This window comes from Adiantum capillus-veneris, chromosome 12 (assembly GCF_014529385.1).
Source record: "Adiantum capillus-veneris isolate H3 chromosome 12, ASM1452938v2, whole genome shotgun sequence".
In the NCBI taxonomy this organism is placed as follows: Eukaryota; Viridiplantae; Streptophyta; class Polypodiopsida; order Polypodiales; family Pteridaceae; genus Adiantum; species Adiantum capillus-veneris.
Genome location: NC_140942.1, coordinates 112,227,951 through 112,251,188, shown reverse-complemented (window position 1 = coordinate 112,251,188; position 23,238 = coordinate 112,227,951).

Genomic DNA, 23,238 nt, shown 5'->3' with positions numbered 1-23,238 from the left:
TGCCTGAGTTGACGCATTCTCGCCGCCGCACGTTTCTTGGACGAAGTTCCTACTACCCAAAACAACAATGATGAGCGGTACTAGACTTAAACAACATGAGGGGCAGAACATCTTACCCCATAGCTCTCACCCTTTGTTTTCTTGCCCCACCACGTGGTGCAAGAGTCTGAATTTCGGACAACTCCTATTTCCTCACCCTACCTCCCATGGCAGTATTCTTCATGTGTGAGAGAGTTTCCTCAAGCTTTTTAATTTCATTTTCCTTCGTTGCGACAATGCTCTTTGCCTCCTCGAGCGCACTAGTAGCTGTTTGCGTCTGATCTTGAAGATTGTGGAAACTCCCATTCAACAACTGCCAATGACGCAAGTAGATCTCAGAACGAGCGATCTCGTGTATGTTGAGTTTCTTGCAGTAGCCCAACAAATCTTGCTCTCCCTTTCCAACATATTGCAACAGTGATGGAAGGTTTGTAAAAGGCGGATGGACATTGAGAGAAGGATCCTTTGGGTACAAGTAACCCTCTATCCAGAGATCCACATTCTTCTCCCCTTGAGCACGGCGTTCGTTGGTCGAAGGTAATGTACCCAAGCATGTCTTCTTTGTAGGAACATACTCTTGAGGTAGGCGCGGCAAAAGCCCTGGAGACCTACCGCATGAAGAGCTTTATAGGACATTTGTCATGTCGTCAAGAGGCATTGTAAGATGGAGAGATGGAGCTTGAAGCATGGAGAGATGGAAAGGAGATGGGCATGTAGGTGCAGCAGCAGGTGCAGATGCAGGTGCAAGGGGGATGGGTGTAGGAGAGGAGCTTAGATTAGGAGAGAGGGTGGTCAATTTTGGGGGGAATTTCTTAAAAGTTTTAGAGGGAGTCAAAAATGCTGAATTATGAGTAATTTAGCTTTAAAATATTTTTTTATATGTACATATGTTGGGGCCACTTTTTAGGAGGAAATAGAGTTTATTTGAAAGTTTTTGAAAAAAGTCTCTTTTTTTTACCTCTTTGACCCACGGCTTTGATTAGGTGGCATGGGAGAGTTAAGAGGCCACTTACAAGTTGGCCAAAAAGCTAGAGAGAGAAGATAGCATTCTTGAGGCCCCCCCACGGGACTATTTGACACCACCTTGTCAGGTGGGATCTACGGTGCAGTATCTTTAAACGATGTGGACAGTCCATTTATTCTCAATAATAAAACGATTCTGGCCGGTTGAGCCCATGCGACTCGAACCCACCACCTACACAACCGGAGGCAATAACTCTCCCATTAAGCTATCATGCGCCACTTGAAATGGAGGCGTGAAAATAGCATCATATAGCAAAAATGACGGGGTGGAGATCACATGGTGTTCACTTGGAGATCACTTTGGGATGGACGGGTCACACTGCAATCACTTTGGGATAGTCGGGGTCACACTGTAATCACTTGGTAATGGGTGGGGTCACAAGGTGATCGCATGTCGATTGGGATTCACATGGGGATCACTTGGTGATCACTTGATGTTCACTTCAAATTTACTTGGGGTTCACTTTAATTGTGATCACTTGGAGATTAAACCGCCTTTGGACGGTGCAAAACCGATCTTGCCACCCCCAATTAATAGGGACCGTAGATCCCACCTGACAGAAATGGTGTCAATTAGTCGCGAGGTTCTCCCCCCTCCCCCCCTACTTTATTAAAATGGTTTACCCCCCCCTCCCCTTCCGTACTTTTCAAATGGTTACCCCCCCCCCTCCCCTCCCCCCTTCCCCCTACCTTTTTAGGGGTCAAAGGTGGAGGAGACCCTACCAAAACAGCCCCATTCAAAGCCTTTGTCCCCCTTAATCTTGGCATGCTTCTTTGAAATTAGAAATTCTTACAAGGCCCATGGAGAGTCCATATTTTTCCTAATGTCCACTGAACGCTTTGTTGCACAAAAGCTAAAACTGGTTAAGCTCCCAATAGAGCATCGTAAGGATTTCAAAGAGTTACTATGTTAATAGAAGCATTAATAGCCCCCATTAGAAAAACTAGAAGTTGGTAGACCGAGTATAGATTTGCTGGTTTGCATGAGCTGCCACCAGTCTAATTGTGCCACGAGCAGTTAACTCCCTAATAGCCTTCCAAGCAAGTGGTCCATTTATTCTTTGTCGATCCTCTAGTATATAAGGTGTAGTGAGCTTGTACTTCTGACATTAGCTTATCGTATGTTTCTTAATCAAACAAGACCATGTTGTTCACTTTCTCCTTTTGCTTTCCTTTGCTGCTTGCCGACCCAAATCAGGCTGGGTTCACAAAGCGCGGCGGAAACAACGCTCAGCAGGACGTGAGCCAATCATTGGTCGCCAGTTCAACAGGGGCTGTTCACAAGGCGCAGTGGTAGCTAAATCCGAACATGCAGCGCACGGAACAGTTGCCTCGATTTTCTTCTGACCCCCCCCCCCCCCCTCGCCAGTTGTTGTTTCCGCCCTCCACGTAGGCCTAATTGCATGCCAACTTGCAACTGAACGTTCCAAAAGACACCCTTAACGTTCCTTTTTTTTTTCAAAGAAAATTTTAACGTTCCTATTTTTCCAACTATAAAAAGACCCCATTTGAGCTAAAGAGTCCTTCACATTTTTCACAGATCACAACATGAAGTTGCAAGGAGCATTTTGAGGCTTGGAAGCATCCACTATGGTAATTTTTTTTTGCATGAAGAACCTCTTCTCTTCCTCTCCTCTTTTTTTATTTTGTGTCGACACAATGATGTAACGTCCATGTTCTTTGATATACTAGCCTTTATACTCATGTGTCTTGATAGATTGAAGATACTTGGAGCGTTACGACGTGCAAATCTTGTGAAAAGGTATACATGCTTATGTATTGAAGCACGCTCTATTTTAAGTGTTTTTCGATGAGCATGTCCTAAAATTCTCTCTTGTTTGCTTGTGATGCAGGTAACATGGAGTGCAACACCCCTCAATTTCATGATTCTCAAAGACAGGACGATGACACCATTCTCTCTCAACCACAATTCTCCCAACCTTATTTCAATCATTTCTCTCATTTACCATTTCCTATGCCCTCTCATGGTTTTACGGCCATGTTGAATTCTCCATCTCCAACCTCTCCTTTCATGATGCGCCCTTCCAACCAACCACCATATCCCTCACCTCCTCTAAGTGGCTCAAGCCCTAATTCTCCTATGCTACCACAAGCTAGTCTGAGCACTCCTCCCATTCTAATTCCGAACCATATACCTCCCCCCTCTCAATCTTCCAAAGGCCATTCAAAAGCATCCAAGAAGAGACCAACCAATAATGAGGAGGTAGCCCAAGGGAGCCAAGTGCCATCGAAGAAGCCAAAGACAACCAAAAAGAAGGTTGTTGTTGACTTGGGGGACGATGATGACAACGACAACAAAGGGAAGGGCAAGTGGAAGGACTTTTGGGTTGACCAATTGGTTCACATTCGGGGAGGGATGAGGAATTCAACAATCCTCAAAAGCAAGGAGTCAACTTGTGGGCCAAGGTGGCCACTCAATTGGCCGGCACTTATCCTGAGTTTGATAAAGATAGCGAAAGCTGTCGTAAAAAATTTCAAGCTGTGGTGGCTCAATACAGGATAGATAAAGTCCATAATAACATTTCTGGCAATGACAGGAAGAGGACTTGCAAATGGTATGATGTGGTAGATGAATACTACCATGATAGAGCTTCGGTCACACCTTTTAGTCATGCTTCCTCAACCACCCAAGATCCTACTGCTCTTGGAGGTGACAATAGTGTTTTTCCATAGGCAAAGATGTCGGAGCCTGAGAAGGCTCAAGCCTCCACCATTTCGACACGTCGCCCAGCTCCAAAGTACGAGGAGTCATTGCCCCAAATGGCCAACACAGGGAACCTACTTTTGGAGCATCTTAAAGACTCCTCTAAAGAACAACATGCCTTGGAGAGAGAGCAAATCTCCATTTTGGCTGGAATGCATGCCACCTTGAATGGATATCTTGACCTAGCTAGGAGTGCTGACAAGTAGAGAAACTCAAAGTCTTCGGCACTTATGCTCTATTTTTGGCTATGCACTCATAGAAATGTTTTTTTGCGAGGATATCTAGGCTTTACGTTGTTGTAACCCATTTTATCATGATGATTAGTGTACTTTGTTTCCATGAAATTTCTATTTGAACACAAATACACACATGACAAATACAAATAATAATAGTACTAAGAATTCTCTATTTCTCACAATGTATTGCAAGAAGAAGATGGTTTTCTCCAAGGACTTAGCACTCCATTGTGCTTGGTTGTGTGGCTTGGCAATTAATGAGTTGCTTAAGGAATCACACATGCGGAAGGAGGAGGCTTTAGTTCAATCTTGGCTCCATGTGACACAATGCATGGCACGTTCTGTTGATTATAAGAAGACTGCAAATCAAAGGAGAGGGCATGAGCTTAGAAAAGCTTGGGCCTACCCTAGGCCACAACATTTTCTAAACGGCTATTTGTTGGGTGCATATTCGGTGCGCATGTTTAAGCGACGTCTACGGGTGAGCAAAGAAACTTTCCATTACCTCTGTGGTAAGCTTGCTCCTTTCTTGAAGAAGCAAACCACAAACATGAGGGAGGCCATAAGTGTTGAAAGTAGAGTGGCCACGGCTCTCAATAGGCTTGCTACAGGAACAAACCTTGATCCCTTAGGTGATCTCCATGGGTGTGCTAAAAGCACATGAGGTAATCTCGACTTGGTCCATGAGGTGTCGCCGCAGCAGAACTCCACAATGTCAAACTCAAATCCACCCTCGAGCTTGCAAGAGGGAGCGATGGTGAACTTGGGCCGTGTCGACGGTGCTGTACAGATCCACGCGCACCAACACATGGAATACAATATTTGAGCTCCCCTGTTTTGGGATTCTTGTACAGAAGCACCGTGGGGTCTCCCGCTTCTTCGGGTCGCACTGACTCTATGCCGATATACATTCTCTCTGCAATGCGCTAGTGAATGTTGTTGTGCAGCTGCAGCTGCACGACCTCCATGGTTATGGCGCTTCCAGGCTCATGTGGAAACAGGATCTGCGTCTCTGCCCCCTCGAACCTCTCCCTTATCCGCCTTTGAAGGTACTCTAACATTGAGAAGCCTCCCACCGCCATTATCATCTTCACGCCCATTCCTGAAAATCTCTCTCTCTCTCTCTCTCTCTCTCTCATGTTGTCTCTCCCTCCCCCCAACAACAACTCGTCATTTGATGGAGGGGGCGTGCTGAATACAATGCACACGAGTGCATCACTGCAAGTTAATCCCCGTGCGAATTGCACTTTATCCCATCCCACCATATTTCGCTGGCAAAATATGGTGAGGCAGCCAGCTGACTCTGAGATAATCCCATTCCCGCCATATATATATTTCGTTGGCGAAATATGGTGAAGAAGCCCGACTCTGAGACTGCAGCTTGAATGCACAACACTTACACTTAAAGGATATGGAATCTCCAGCTCTGCAATGGCTATGTGCAATTACGAGTAGCAGCGCCCAAATCCACATGCAAAGGAGTTATAGATCAAAAACGGGCACTGCGCCTGGTAGCCTGTAACCAACCTTAATCCTATTCACACCATATATCACTGACAAAATATGGTGGGACAGTCGAACTCCCAAACAATGCAGTAGCCTACGCTGCAATTAGTCCTCATCCCACCATATTTTGCTAGCTAGATAGGGTGGGGCAGCCGCCTCTGGCTCTCAAATGGTACAATATTAACCAACGTTGCATTTTGTATTTTGCAACATTAGGTTGCCTTATTCGTCACCTCGGTCATGAACAATATCTTTGGACTTGGTTTCAATTTACAATTCCATTCGTACTAGGGTTTGCTCTCAAACATGTCGTTATGCTTACGAGGAAACAACAATGTTTTAGCTTATAGTAAAACGATCTCACAAAGCACATTCTAGAAGCCAAAACTCAATAAGGTTATACCACATCATTGCAAGCCCTCTTATGATATTCTAGGTTGTTGATCACAAAGCAAATTAAATAATAGGAGCAACATGATCATAAAGTCTCCTTACCCTATTCCTATATCCCTACTGACTATATTCCAATTTCTCAAGCATATAAGCACATGATCGAGTACATGGATTAGGCTATCGGGTAGCTGGTCCACACTATCTACAAAATAAGCTTGGAATAGGATGATAGTTTAACTTATCTTTACTCTCACATGCCAAGTAAATTATAGAAAGTCATATATTTTAAATTACTATTGTTTAATTAGTTACACTTAGCAATTCTCATTTATTTGCACATTTCACTTTTGAAGAGTGGATTTTGAAGTGTCATTAATACGTTGATGAGAAATGAGGTTGTCGAGGATGTTGGTATTCCAATTTAGGTAGACGATCTTAGAGACATTACGGTAGTGAGGAAAAAAGATCAAATATTTTAAGAGAGAGAGAGAGAAAGAGAGTTTCACGCAGATCTCTATGTTCTCTCTTTTGCACCCTACACATTGTCAAGCCAACAAGGTCATCAATACATGAAGAGGCTCTCCAGCTCACAGTGCCACAATCCTCTTAATTATACATACATACATAAATACATACATATATATATATATATATATATATATATATATATATATATATATATATATATATATATATACATATATATATACATATACATATATATATATAGAGAGAGAGAATAGTCCCATAGGTGCATTCATTCCCGTGCACAAAGGTCCTATCTCAACTCATAGCGATAGAGCCCTGACTCAAGCTTAGGTCTATTAATGGATTTGTGTTGGCTAGAGAGAGAGAGAGAGGGACAAAAAGAGAGAAAGATAGAAAGAAACTTAGTTCCAACCTACCACATGCCCATCCCTAGTTTTATACATGTGAAGAATAGTCCCTTAGGTGCATTCATTCCCACACATAGAAGTCCTATCTCACCTCATAGCAACAGAGCCCTAACTCAAGCTTAGGTATGTTGATGGATTTGTGTCAGCTAGAGAGAGAGAGAGAGAGAGAGAGAGAGAGAGAGAGAGAGAGAGAGAGAAGAGAGAAACTTAGTTTCAACCTTGAACATGCCCATCGCTAGTTTTGTACTTGTGAATACTTTGTTCATACTAGGTTGTGTTGAGTAGATCTTTATGTGCCTTGTAACATATTTTTTGTGTCTTCTTACATCACTTGCAAACTAGATTTAGAGACAGTCACTTATGCTATAAAATTCCATAAAATTAAAAGAAATAGTTACAAACCTATCTAAGTTCTATGGTAAAATTAATATTCTAATCAATAGTTTTGAATCAAAAATAGAAATTATATTTGATTAAATGATATATATTATGATTATGCACACATAATAGCATATAAAGTACATATTTTTTGTTTTATGATTGAATAAATACAACATAGTTCATGATTTTTTCATGCATATTATCTTCACATAAGAATTGCAATAATCAAAGGACATAAAATTTGCAAAAAACAAATCTTATAATAATTTCACATCCAAATTTAGCTACCTGTTATTGAAATTTGTTACAAAAGTGAAGTAAATTGAGTGTTTAATTTGATCCATAGCACACTAGCTCGCGGGTTTTAGCTTGGAAAATGGGCATCCCCCGTTTTCTCCTACTTGAAGTAAATAAAATTACATCACTAAATACAAATGAGGGCCCCTCACTTGATTCCCTTATATGTTTTTATTTATATATTTAGTCACACTATTATAAATTCTATGAATTGTTTATGGACTTTCCAGTTTCTTTCCATTGTATCCATACATCATATTTAAGAAAATCCTAATCCATGCATGTTTTCAAACCCTTAAGAATCTATTACGCCATGCATGTTTTCAAACCCTTAAGAATATATGACGCCATGCTCTCATGCAAGGATGGCTCACCCTTAGAGCCTTATGAACATTCAACAAAAGAGAGGCCATTGGAAGACTTTTGCAACAATGAGGAAAAATAGGTATTTTGGTGGAGTTTTTGGCACCCATCTCCACTCCGATTTTGAAGAAGTAATCAAAATGCATAATGTAACTCACAATCTGAATAATCTCCTCAGCAATTTTTATAATGTTTGGAGCTACCACTGGTGAGATATGATTTTTTTGGTGGACCCTAATCTGCCCATATTTTCTCACAAGTCACCCCTAGTCCTCTCTCACCTCCCTTCACACTTCCACATACATACACTCATTCCTCTCTATATCTCTCTCTCAAACATGCACCTTGCATGGATTCTGTCACCCTCTTCACCACATTACCCTTCCCTCTCACCTCCATAGCTCTCATATGAACCTCTACATGTGTATACACCATCTATATGTCTCTCTCTTTCACTTCTAAGTTAAAATTATATTTTGTCTCTTCTTAAAATACAAATAAATTTAGCATACTAACCATACTTTAACTTTGAATATTGGGATTTCTCATCAACCAAGTCCTCATTTTCATCGCGGTGATCAACGTTGGTGGCATTGGTGTAAAGAAGAGAAGAACAAGAAGAGGATCATCATCAAAGCTTCACAATCACAAGAATTCTCTCACTTCATTCACCCATCTTCCTTCAACCAGTCATCTCATTTTATCCATTGTAAATGCATCATTAACTTCAAATGATTACTAATACTAACATGCTAATGCAAACATCCAAAAAAATAGCCTTGAAATGTATCTCACCTTAAGACATGTACATATATGAAATCTCTCTCTCTCTCTCTCTCTCTCTCTCTCTCTCTCTCTCTCTCTCCCCCCCCCCCCCTTAAATATCTAAATTCATCATATCCACTAGAATAATGCTCTCTCTTGAGCCCACATCTATGACTTAAGCAAACAAAAAAGGCTACAATACTTTGATATTCAAAAAATGTCATAATCCTCATTTGTTAGCTTGTAAAATAGGATTACCAATAACCTTAATGAGGGGTCTCCAACTTATAAATAGGCGCCTCTCCTTCTTATAAATCATCTCTCATATTTAATCTCCAATATCTCATCTCTAATCTCCCACATAACACCCCAACACTCTATACGCGAGGGAAGATTTAGGTGTAGTAACTATTGCTAAAAAATACACATTGCAAGTGAGAGAGTGTGAATTCCATATTCCATACCACTATTGTACATGCTCTTCCATTATCAATAAGTTGAGGTTTTGGTGCTTCACAGGCGTGTTTTGGCTTCGAATCTTCATCTTTCCACTTGTGCAATGCGGTATGGTGAACTCAAGGTGAGTGGTATCCCTTGGTTCTTTCATTTAATATTGTTTGAGTAATTTTTTAGTGTGTTTTTATTGCCAATTTCTTAAACATTGTAAGTGGGTATTGTGGTGATAGGTCTCCCACATCCTAATACAATGTGTGTGTGCTAGCAATGTTCAACAATGGTTTAGTTTTATGCAAGCTACGTGATAGCATTATAATATAAAACATCACTTTGCTCCATTTCTCCCTTTACTCTAAATCATCCTTGCTTTTCTTGGTGCATGTCTATGTGTGAGATTGTTTATGTGTGATTTGTTGTGCCTCTTTTGGTCTCGTGATAAAACCCTCTCGCATCCTAGTTTATGTAACATGTCTATGTGTGAGATTGTTTATGTGTGTTTTGTTGTGCCTCTTTTCGTCTCGTGACAAAACCCTCTCGCATCCTAGTTTTTGTAACATTTAATGGCCTAGTAACTTGTGTGTAGCAGAAAATAGCATGAACATAGTGAGCATTTCATTAGGAAAGATTCCTAATGAGATTAACAAGAGTGCTTGGGTGGAGAAAGCAACAAAAAGCATAACACCTAGTTGGATAGCATGCACAATACTTCAAAAGAGAGAGAACTTAAGCAATTGACAACATTTGAGGACCAGATTTGCATGGAACCGGTCCCCCCTCCAAAAGGCTTTGTATTATGGTTTCTCCCATCAAGATAGACATTTTACAATACAATTTATTGTGTTTCTTCAATACTATCTAGTGCAATGAAGATGAAAACTTCATTCACTACACAAAACACTTATCAAACACAACATCACTTCCCTCACGGTCTCAGACCCAAGACCTCACACACCTTCGAAGATGGTGAGAGCTAGTAGGGTATGAGAGTAGATTGAGAGGAAGAAGGAGTATTCTTATGAGAAATATGTACATCTCCTCACATAATCACTGATATTAGCATAGCTTAGCTTAGTAGTTAGCATGGTAGAGGATATGATCACGCATTGAAGCTTGGCTCTTGGTTGGATTCGCGTCACAAAGCCAAGAGTTGTTGGTGTAGGCCTCCCTTCTCACAATCTTGGAGTAGATGATAAGCTTTCCATTAAAGCTTGAGGAGGAGAGAGAGTCTTCTTTACTTCACACATGAGCTAGTGTGAGTGTGTAGGTGATAATGCCTTTGAAAAATCATCCCCCTCTCTCTCTTGGTCAACCCCTCTTGCTATTTGATCTTGCTAGCATCCAATTGGACCTCCCCAGGCTTAGCCGATGGTAATTAAGCAGCATAAGTGATAGCCTTCTGACACGTGTCCCCCTTTCCCCTTTTGTGAGTGCTTTAGGTAACTATTTAATTCAACTAAACTCTCATTGGACCCCTTTGCCTCTTGGCCAATAGGAATCATGCAAGCCATTGGGCTGCTGAATGCTCATTGGTCCCCTTGGGAGACTGTCCAATAATCTTCTAGAGAGCTTAATTCTCATTGGTTCTTTTATTAAGTGTTTTTAAATTAAATAAACTAGATTTACTCTAGCCTTATTCTCATTGGTCCACCTCCAAGGCTATCCAATAGGATTTGAGTACACCTTGTGGGCATCTGGGCTAGGAAGCTGACATGTGTCCCTCTTTCCCCTTGTGTACAAAGGGAGCTTGTGTGTGTGTCTATGAGTTTCTCTCTCATCCCCTACTTCTTGGGTTCGCCCCCTCCTATGTAGGGCTTGACAAAGACTTTTGGGAGACACACAAAACATCCAATTTTCCCTAAAGTTGACCTTTGGACACAACCTTTGAATTTTGGAACCTTAGCATTTTGGAAGTCTTAATGGGCTGATCCTTAAGGTTTTATAAGCCCATTGTTGCACATAGATCTTTTGTAGATGGCCCTCCCTTTGGATCCCTATTTTCCCTCCTTTCGATCCCTACTGTGGCCGGTCTACTAACTTAACCAATATTCTAGATTTTTCTCCCCTGGCACTTCCCCGTATTAAATGATTAGTTTAACATGAGAAAGTCATTTAGGAGAATTAGATATTGATTATTATGAAATTACCTCTCTCTTGAAATCATACTTGTCCTCGACTATGGTGTATAGAAGATAAAGCATATTCATGAGTCCTTTACTTAGCGGGTAGAGGATCCCTATGTTACCATAGGACATCATTCCACAATGGATGACTAGTCCATTTGGCACTTGAGAGCCTGAGGATGCCGCAAGCATGTATACACATTAGTCCTATCATCTTCCATAGTACAGTGACAAGCTCTATTTGGTGTTCGGGAGACGTCGTCTTTGCAAACTTGATCTAAGCATGCATACTACTTCATTTTTTTGCACAATAAAGAAAAATAGAGCCTTATAAGACAAAAAATTTGTTCACTTTTAACATTTGTACATTTGCTTACTCTAGGAAAGTATTGTAAACATTGACAAGGTTTAGGTTATCCTTTAATTGTATGCCTTGCATCCATCTAGCATCTTCAAAAGGATAAATTTTAAACCTAATAAGATATCGTTAGATATCTTACCGCCTCTTAGTACCTTGTCTTCATGTCTGAGAATGGACTCGGGCTGTAGCACCTCTTCTTGGTCCTCGATCTTCGGTGGGTCTTCAATAGTTGGTTCTTGAGGTGGCTATCCTTTGTAAGGCTTTAGTAGGCTCACATGGAAAGAATTGTGTATGAGCCAATGGTTGGGCAACTTGAGTTGATAGGCCATCTCATTGATTTGCCTAAGAATCTGGAAGGGACCATAGTATCTTTTTGCTAACTTAGCATAGTACTGTTGATGTCCCGTAGGATTCTTTCCCGTCGTGTGCCTTAATTGAGCCTTGGGAAATTTGAGTAAGACCCAATCATTTTCTTTAAAGGCTTGGGCTCTTCTGTGCTTGTCACCAGCAGCCTTTTTCCTTTGCTGTGAGATAGAGATAGAATACTTAATCTTTTTGAAAGATTCTTGTAGGTCTCGGCTATACTCATCTGTAACGAAGATCTTCCCGTGTACCTTAAGTAGCAAGGGACTTTTTTATCTTCCCTCAATTACCTCAAAAGGTGCTTTTCCCATGGAAGTATGTACAATGTTTTTGGCATACTCCACTGAGGGTAAGTACTTCTCCCATTGGGATCCTTGATCTACTTCCCTTACATAGGATTTTAGTAGATTGAGAATTGTTAGGTTAGCTATTTTACTTTGGCCATCCGTTTGCGGGTGATAGGCCGAAGAGAAGTTTAGCATTGTTCCTAAATTCTCAAAGAGACCCTTCCAGAAGTTACTGGTCATTCTAGGATCTCTATCCAGCACTATGGACATTGGCAAGCCATGGTACTTAAAGATTTGTGAAATGAAGAGGGTTCCCATTCGATGGGCTTTGATAGTCTTTTTGACAGGTATAAAATGAGCTTGTTTACTGAACCTGTCTACTATCATCCATATTCCCGCATTCCCATGGATATACTTAGGGAATCCAAAGATAAAATGCTCTCCCATGGTGAATTAGGGATTGGTAAAGGTTGAAGCAATCCAAGTTGATTCCCTCTATCAAATTTTGTCTTTTGGCATACCACACATTTAGAAACATACTCTTGTATGTTTTCTTTCATAGTAGGCCAATATAAATATGTTTCAATGCCCTTTAGGGTAGACTGAATTCCTCTATGTCCTGCATAAGGAGGAGCATGAGATTCATACATTACTTTCTCACGTAGTGAGCTAGTAACGCATAGTCTATTGCTGTAGAGAAGATAACCATCCTGTAAAGTAAATGGCTCCTCTTTATTCCCTAGTGCAAGGGCTGAAATCACATCTCTAAAATTGGGATCAATAGCATACTCATCTATCATAGAAGATAGATCATTGTGAGTTGCTATGGAAACCGCAATCACTCTCAGCCGTCTTGAGAGTGCATCTGCTACTTGATTATGCTTGCCTACAATGTGAGCAATATGAAAATGAAATTGCGAAAGGAAATTTTTCCACCTCATTTGTTTGTCGGAGACCTTGGTCTGCGTCATGAAGTACTAAAGACTTTGGTGATCCGTTTGCAGAATGAAAGGAGTCCCCAATAAATAGTGCTTCCATGAGTCTAAGGCATGTAGAACTGCAAGGAGTTCCTTTTCATATATGCCTAGAGCTTGCTCAGCAAGGTTGAGCCTTCGACTTTCATAGCCTATGGTGTGCCCTTCTTGAAGCAAAATAGCTTCAAGGCAATCACCACAAGCATCACATTGGACCTGAAATGGATTTGAGAGATCCTGTAGTGTAAGCACAAGTTGAGAGATAAGCTTTTCGAAAGCATTGTTCTCCTTGGCAGACCATGTGTACCTAAATTTTTTCTTTGTTAGGTCATGTAATGGTCCTGCTATTAGTGAGAACTTTTCTATGAAGCGTCTATAGTATGTGCACATACCTATAAAGCTTCTTAACTCATGAAGATTCTTTGGTTTAGGCCATCCTTTTATTACCTCTAAATTTGATGAATCCATTTAAATGCCATCTTGAGAGATAATGTGGCCTAACTACTAAATCTCTTGTAAGAAAAAATCACTTTTCTTTCGATTAACATAAAGTTTATTCTCTCTTAGAACTTGAAATATTACCTGGAGGTGTCGCTTGTGTTCATCTAATGAATTAGAATATATGATGATATCATCAAAGAACACTCCAATAAAGGTTTGGTGAGGTCTGAATAGCTTCTCCATCAAGCGGTTGAATGTGGTTGGTGCATTGGTCAAGCCAAAAGGCATGACAATGTATTCGTAAAGACCAAATGTAGTGCGAAATGCTGTCTTTACAATGTCTTGATCAACTATCCGTATTTGATGATAGACACTTTTTAGGTCAATCCTATTGAAGTAGGTGGAGCCTTGTAGCTTATCAAATAGGTCTTCTACCCGTGGAACGGGAAACCTATTTTTGATAGTGATTCTATTTAGTGCTCTATAGTCGACACACATATGATAGGTACCGTCTTTATTTTGCACTAGTAGCTGAGGAGAACAAAATGGAGATGAGCTAGACCTAACCATGCCCTTCTCAACTAACTCATGCACTTTCCGCATAATCTCCTCTTTTTGATCTTGAGAAACTCTATAAGGAGGTTTGTTAGGCGGTGAACTTCTTGGAAGAAGTTCAATTGCATGGTCATCATTGCCTCGGTTAGGAGGTAGCTCACAAGGGATGTCGTCAATAAAGACATCTTGAAACCCCTTGAGAAAATTGGATAACTCTAATTCCTTTTGATTGTGTATATTTTCTTTTGTTAAAGCATTAGGTTCATTTTGAGAATCTTTAACAAAAATAATTACACGGAAATAGAGCTCTATATTGACTTGTTGAAAGCTTGTGTATGTACAATGGGTATAGTGTTACGCATTTCCTTAGCATCTATATACATATATTTTTCCCTGAACTTAAAGGAGATTCTCCTTTCAGGGAATTTAACATTGGCAACCATGCGATCAAACCATGGTGCCCCTAGGATTACATCCTCATGCTTGAGAGGAGAGATAAAGAATTCCTCTTTGTCCACATAGCTTTGGACATGGAGCCTCAATTTCCCGATTAAGGGAGTGAGTGAAGTTTCTTGCCCCTTGAAAGTACCATCTGCGGGTAGGACATCTCCCATCTCGTAGGTTTGTATGCCTAGCTTGGTGGCCAACTCTATAGATATAAAATTGTGAGTAGAATCGAGGTCAAAGAGAATAAAAGCATCATGTTCTCTTACCTTTCTCCAAGCATGGCATAGAGGAGATCATTTGTGGTGAGTTTCCTCCTCTTGGATTTCGACCAAGGTAGCTCTAGGAGGATCATGGCGGTTGTTCTTTTGGGGACAACCGCGGTACACATGCCCTTGTTCGCCGCACTTGAAACACCGGTTATCCTTGAGATAACACTCAAGCTCTTCGGGAGAGTGTTTATTTTTGCCTTTATAAACTCCCTTCTCTTTAGCTTTGTTGGAATTTCCCTTAGGAGACTTTTGCACATTGTCCTTCCCCTTAGGCTCATTGGAACCCTTGTTTTCAGGGGGCTTAGAATTCCTCTTAGCCCCTATTTCGAAATTGATTCAAGAGGCCACCATAGTATGGTGTATTACCGTCGATATGGTGCATGGCCTTTGGGAGTTGACATACTCTGCCAATTATTCGGTTAAGCCCGCAAAAAATTGCTACTTTTGCTCTCCAAAATCCAACTTTTGAAGACAATGGCTTTGAGTTGTAGGTCCCAAAACTTGTCTACATATTTGTGCATAGATTCATAGGGAGAGAGCTTAAAGCTTCACCATTCGGTGAGTACTTTGTCTTTGGCATTGGTGGCCAAAAACTGCTTCATAATGGAAGCTCTTAAAGCTTTCCATGTTCGTGGAGCTTCACTATTGGCCCGTAGGCTAGACCACCATTGTCTGGCGGACTTTTGAAAGTGGATAGCTACATGGCGTAGCTTAGAGGACTACGTGAAGCCCTCATCTCAGAACGCCACATCAAATTGTTGGATAAAGGCAAAGACTTTGTCCATAACACCAAAAGTGTCATCATAGGCAAGGAAAGAGATGCTCTTCCCTCCCTCTTTGAACTTCTTGAGCTTGGATGACCTCTTCCACGCGGCATAGGATTTCCTATGGCCTCTTCTTTTTGATGGTTCAAAGGTTGCACCATCACTTTCTTCAGAAGATGAAGAATTTGAGGAAGATGGAGAAGAGGGTGACCTCTTTCTCGCCTTTTTCTTGCCTTAATCTTTGTTGTCTTGACCATCACTTTCATAAGAGGAAGACAATGAATAATATGGAGAAGAGGGTGTCCTCTTTCTCTCCTTTTTCTTCTCTTGCTTTTTGTCATCCCTCTTTGAAGTATGGTGTGGAGAAGTATGCGATCATCTTCTCCGTTTTGGAGGTGATGGAGAGCGTTTAGCCCGCCGTCTTCGTGGAACCATCTCCTCCAAGGTGGCGGGAGACTCACTTCTTTCTCGTTCCTTTGGTGGAGGCTCTTGAATTCTCCTTTGAGAAGGAGATGCGTCATCAAGGAGCAATTTTCTGAGCCCTTCATAGGGATCCTATTCTTCTTCCCGAATCAGAGAGGGACCTCTTTTGGAAGCCTCACAAGGAGGCTTCCTAGGTGTTCTCTTGTCATGGTGGGGAGCTTGGAGAATCCCATGAGCACGAAGTTACCGTTGCACTCCACTTTGGAGGGATGGATTGCCCATGGCTTTTTGAAGCCTAGAAACAAGATATTTAACAAGCATCGGGGCATCATTAGTAGCTTTCTCATTAGCAAAATCAAACAATTCAACATTCATTTCACTCTCTTTACTAATGTCAGCCATTCTAACAACTTTTAGGTGTACTTTGTCACTTCAAGACCTAGTGCTACTCCTCTATACCACTTTAGAAAAAACACTCAAGCTACTGTACCCGTGGCTCGAATACCATTAATTGCAAGGAATAGAAGAGAGGGTCATTCAACACCAAAACATCACCGGCTCTTGTCAAGATTGTAATAGCTCAATAGTGGTTAAGCCGTAGGCAAGCCCCATAGGACTCCAATATTAAGACCATAGCTCTTGACGGTGATACCCCTTACACTGCACAAAGGCAGGTGCACTGCAAGGCTAAAAAATCCCTATTCTACTTACTCACATGCAATAATAGTACCAACAATTTATAGCTAGCTTGAGGACCTCCTTCTTGAGCAATAAAAGAGAAACCTTGTTCTCTGATACCAATGTAACATTTAATGGCCTAGTAAATTGTGTGTGGAGGAAAATAGCATGAAGATAGTGAGCATTTCATTAGGATAGATTCCGAATGAGATTAACAAGAGTGCTTGGGTGGAGAAAGCAACAAAAAGAATAACAGCTAGTTAGATAGCATGAACAATGCTTCAAAAGAGAGAAAAATTAAGCAATTGACAACAGTTGAGGATCGGATTTGCATGGAGCCGGTCCCCCCGCCAAGAGGCTTTGTATTATGGTTTCTCCCATCAAGAGAGACATTTTACAATACAATTTCTTGTGTACCTTCAATACTATCTAGTGCAATGAAGATGGAAACTTCAAGCACTTCGCAAAACACTTATCAAACACAACATCAATTCCCTCACGGTCTCAAACCCAAGACCTCACACACCTTCAAAGATGGTCAGAGCTAGCGGGGTATGAGAGTAGATTGAGAGGAGAAGGAGTATTCTTACGAGAAAGATGTACATCTCCTCACATAATCACTCATATTAGCATAGCTTATCTTAGTAATTAGCATGGTAGAGGAGATGAGCATGCATTGAAGCTTGGCTCTTGGTTGGATTTGCATCACAAATCCAAGAGATGTTGGTGTAGGCCTCCCTTCTCACAAGCTTGGAGTAGGTGATAAGCTTTCCATTAAATCTTGAGAAGGAGAGAGAGTCTTCTTTACTTCACACATGAGCTAGTGTGAATGTGTAGGTGATAATGCCTTTGAAAAATCATCCCCCTCTCTCTCTTGGTCAACCCCTCTTGCTATTTGATCTTGCTAGCATCCAGTTGGACCTCCCCAGGCTTAGCCGATGGTAATTAAGCAGCATAAGTGATAGCCTTCTGACACGTGTCCCCCTTTCCCCTTTTGTGAGAGCTTTAGGTAATTATTTAATTCCACTAAAATCTCATTGGACCCCTTTGCCTCCTGGCCAATAGGAGTCAGGCAAGCCATTGGGCTACTGAATGCTCATTGGTCCCCTTGGGAGACTGTCCAATAGTCTTCTAGAGAGCTTAATTCTTATTGGTTCTTTTATTAAGTTTTTTTAAATTAATTAAACTAGATTTACTCTAGCCTAATTCTCATTGGTCCACATCCAAGGCCACCCAATAGGATTTGAGTACACCTTGTGGGCATTTGGGCTAGGGAGCTGACATGTGTCCCTCTTTCCCCTTGTGTACAAAGGGAACTTTTGTGTGTGTATGAGGTTCTCTCTCATCGCCTACTTCTTGGGCTCACCCCCTCCTATGTAGGGCTTGACAAAGACTTTTGGGACACACACAAAGCATCCAATTTTCCCTAAAGTTGACCTTTGGACACAACCTTTGAATTTTGGAACCTTAGCATTTTGGAAGTCTTAGTGGGGTGAACCTTAAGGTCTTTTAAGCCCATTGTTGCACATAGCTCTTTTGCAGATGGCCCCCCCTTTGGATCCCTATGTTTCCTCATTTCGATCCCTACTATGGCTAGTCTGCTAACTTAACCAATATTCTAGCTTTTTCTCCCCTGGCACTTTCCCATATTAAATGATCAGTTTAACATGAGAAAATCAGTTAGGAGAATTAGATATTGATTATTATGACAGTTTGCATCCCATATCAAGGTGTGCCCCTTTTCTTGTTTGAGTTTGGTTGTGGGTTTGTTGATATGTTTTGTACTTGTGGTTTCCCCAATCCCAATTAAGAAGTATGGGAGAGTTGGGGAGTTTTTTAAGGTCGCTTATCTTGTTGCTTTCCTTGGACCGCCTCAATTTTGCTGCCCTCAATGAGGATGACTTTGTGTATCTTCCTAGTTCCTATTGAATGACTGCTTGACCTTTTTGTATGAATCAAGAAGATTTGTATGCCCCCTTCACTCCTATTGCAAGGCAAAAGGTACAAATCTTTGTTAGCGTTAAGCTACAATTTGATTTGAATGTGTGATCCATAGAATTCTAGGTCCTCATAGGTTAGCGAGAATATATGCATCAATAAATCCATTTATATTGTCTATGATTAGGTAGGACCTCAATTTGGACGTCTATATTTTTTTTCTATTTTAAGCATTAGGCTATGCATGCCTTATGGACAATGGACCAAGAATATATATTTATTTGTTTCATTGTACACCACATATTATGGTAAACATTGCCATTAGTAGGAAGATCCATTTTTAACAACGTATGTTGTTTATGTTTGGTACCCAAAAGGCAAGTGAAATCCTTGCATCACCACAACCTATCCTCTTGCCTCTTATTGACAATCACAGATCATTTAATGTGCACTTTTGATTTTTCTTTAGAATAGATTGCAGCCTAGCAAAAATTGTGTGTGCAAATCTTTTTAAGAAATAAAACAAAAGAGACATGTTTTCACTTTAAATCTATTTCAATGGAGGCCCAATGCCAAATGTTAGGATATCCTCTCTTTTTTGGAGAGCCTAGCAAGGATGTAGAGTTATTCTGCAAAAATTTCAAAATGTCTTCTCGCATAAAAAGAGTGATAGGTGATGAGAAATTCTTAGAAACTTTTGAGATATTATGAGGAAAGATAATAGTACTTGGTTTTACCCTCTATCTGACTTGGAAGCTATAAGGAGGTTCTGGATCACTTAAAGTGATAATTTGTCAAACCCCAAACATTCAAAAACTATGGCAAGACATTGTTTCCCACAAGAAAAAAGACATAAATGACTATAATCACACCTACAATCAGGAGTTTCTACGTCTTTGGGCTATTTGGGTAAGGAATATTGCTAGCCCTAGGGATGGTGGAGAATTTATGAAGAAGGAGAGATCCATATTCATAGAGTGTTTATTTCCCACACTCATGTCTAAAATAGAGGCGAGTGCATCTACTACCTTTGATGCTGCCAAAACCAGGGCTGCCTTGGAGTATAGGAGATTCAGGTGCATTCATGGAGAGCTTCCGATTGAGGGTCCTAGACATAAAGACACAAGAATCAACTTCCAAGGAGATGCCCAAGGTAACAGTTGAGGTAATTGAAATTTGAATGAATCCTTGAGCAACTTGTCAATTCACCTTGCACAAGTTGTAGATCCCAAGGGACAAACAAAGAAATTTGGGGAATGACATCCATGATCCATGGCAAGTATTACAATCTTCGAATTATGGGTAATCCGGGCATGGTATGTATAATTATCCTTGGCCCCGTGGTGAGCCAGGGAGACCTAACTTGAATTATCCAGTGATGAATGTCGATGAAGTAATTAGTCAACAACCAATGATTTTGCAAAGGACAAATGTAGCAAGATTTCAATAATGAGGAAGAGTGGAGGGAGCTCTGTTGAGATGTCGAGCTCTACACCTTGAGCTGGCATCCACTACGGGTCTTGGCCGCTTACGGCATTTACTCACTGGCGCGTTAGGTGACCGACACGGAGGATCTCTGCCAGTGATTCTACAGCTGGACTACACTTATAGTGCCAGCCTAGTACGCTTCTAGCGAGTTCACACTTAGTGACCGCATGTACATATGTGCTACTTTTCAGCTTTAGCACTTAGTCATTTTGTACTCTCTTTTCTATGAAGAAGAAGAAGAAGCTTTCCATCTCTGTGTGCTTTGTGCTTGTCTTGTGTAGCTCTCTTGCATCCTCATTCTTTACATGGTATCAGAGCCTGGTGCAGGCAAGAGAGGCTAAGAGAGCAAGAGCATCACAGTCCCTTCATTCGCAATCCACGACCAGATGCCGAACAGGTTTTTCGCACAAGTTTCTGAACAGGTCTCCAAAGTGCAGTATACAGAGATTTACTGTACAAGTACAGTGGTTGTATGTACGCTTGATTGTGGACACTCGTTGAGTGTAGAAAGCGTTACAGGAACCACGATAGCAGGTTCAGCAGATTTGCAGGTTTTTGCAGATTGCAACTATTTTGTCTTAGTGCTTCAAGATGTCTGACGGTTTCAGTCAGATTGTTACTGAGAAGCTTGAGAAAAATAACTACCCTGCATGGAAGTTCAGAATAACAAATTTCCTAAAAGGAAAAGGTTATTGGGACTATGTAGAAGGAGACAATGAAAAGGAACCAGAGATTCCCGAGGCAAATGCTACAGCAGAACAAAGGAAAGCTTTGAGGGACTGGCAACAAGGCCAGAGCAAAGTGATGTATTGGCTGTCTATGAGCATCACAGATGGCATGATGGGCTATCTACAGGATGCTGAAACCCCCGCCATTGCATGGAGAAACTTAGGCAGAGTGTTCGAGGTGAACACCAAGCCCAGGAAGCTTCAACTAAAGTCGGAGCTAAATCAGGTTAAGAGGAACAACCTCTCAATCAATGATTATGCCTTGAAGATCAAGAGTATCATTGAGGCTCTTGGATCTATTAAAGTCTCAGTGGAAGACGATGACATTGTCCGTGCATGCTTGGATGGTCTAGGAGATGAGTATGTACATTTTAGGTCTTCCATGAATACAAGAGACGACATCCCCGTGTTCCAAGATTTGATTTCTATGATTATTCTTGAGGAGAAGAACCTTGACACATCTTCTTCTCATGGCAGAAATAATTCTGAACAGGCCTTCTATTCTAACTCCAACAGAGGTAGAGGTAGAGGTCGTGGTCGAGGCCCAAGGGGTTGCAGGGGCCAATTTCTGGAAGGTCAATCAAATCAAAACAATACAGGTGGCAGGGGAAACCAGTCTCAAGGCAGGGGGAGTCAAACAGGTCGTGGTGCAGGATCAAGCAGGCAGCAACATACTCCAGATAGTAGAGAATGTTGGACTTGTGGTGAAAGAGGTCACATGTCACGTGACTGTCCAAAGGGAAAAGCAAGTAGAAAGAGAGAACAGGGCAACTATGCATCTACTAGCAGAGATGCAGATGACAGCAAAAATGAGCGCATGTTTGTTATGCAACATGTAATGAATACAATGACTGCAGAGAATTCCACCCAAGATGATGTTTGGTATGTGGATTCAGGTGCCTCTAATCACATGACGTCTCGTGGAGAGTGGTTTAGAGATATGCGCAAACCAGATGTGTCAGGCTATGTGCAGACAGGAGATGACACAGCTCACCCCATTGCTCATGTAGGGGACATACCTCTAAATACGAAGAGTGGGAAATCAAAGTACTTAGCAGATGTACTTCATGTCCCAAACATTACAAAGAATCTTGTTTCTGTTGGACAAATGGTTGAGCAGGGTTTGCAGGTTCGCTTCAATCCAAATGGCTGTTATGTAGAAGATTTTCAGAATGGCTGTAAGCTGATCACAGAGGGCAAATGTGTGGGCAGAATGTTTACGCTGAATGTAGACATGCCTGAGGTAAAAGCTGCATTATTTGCACAGGGCACAGGTGTTGTGGCTGATGTTGACATTTGGCACAAACGCATTGGCCATGTCAATGAGCAGAGATTGCGCAGCATGCAATCAAAACAGATTGTAAAAGGTTTGCCCAAATTCAAGGTGGATGGTATGCATAAAGTGTGTGCAGCATGCCAGTTTGGAAAGCAGTCAAAGGGCTCATTTCCACATGAGCGCAATGTATGTAAAAAGCCACTTGAGGTGGTGCACACAGATGTTTGGGGTCCAACCGATACTGCAAGTATACATGGTTGCAAGTATTATGTCTCTTTCATTGATGACCATACAAGGAAAGTATGGGTCTACTTCATGCGTAACAAAAGTGAAGTGTTTGGTCACTTTCAAGACTTCAAAGTCATGATTGAGAAGGAGACAGATATGCAAATCAAGACATTGAGGTCAGATGGAGGGGGAGAGTACTTCTCCAATGATTTTTCAGATTTTCTGCGAATGCATGGTATACGCAGGCAGTTTACATGCAGATATACTCCACAGCAGAATGGGGTCGCAGAAAGGAAAAACAGGCACATTGCAGAGGTTGCACGTGCATTGATGAATGAGAAGAACATGCCTCATCATTTCTGGGCTGAAGCTGTAAATACAGCTGTGTACATTATGAACAGGACACCTACACCTACGGTGCATGATGTAACACCTAAGGAAAAGTTTACAGGTACAAAGCCTGATTTGGCACACTTGAAAGTGTTTGGCTGCATAGCTTACGTGCATGTACCAGATGAGTTGCGTAGGAAATTGGATCCTAAAGCAGAGAAATGTATTCTTGTGGGATATTCCCTTGAACAAAAGGGGTACAGGTGCTACAATCCTACTACACGAGAATTACGAGTGAGCAGAGATGTAGTCTTTGATGAGATGAGCAGCTGGTACAGTAATGCACATGGCACTATTGGGGCTGATGTAAAAGATGATGTGGTTGTACAAAATGTGAGGCCACAGTCACAGGTTTTGAGTGGACCACAAGAGTCCTCTTCTCGTGGCTCTGTTGAGAAACCATGGAATGGTAGACTACGTACGCAGGT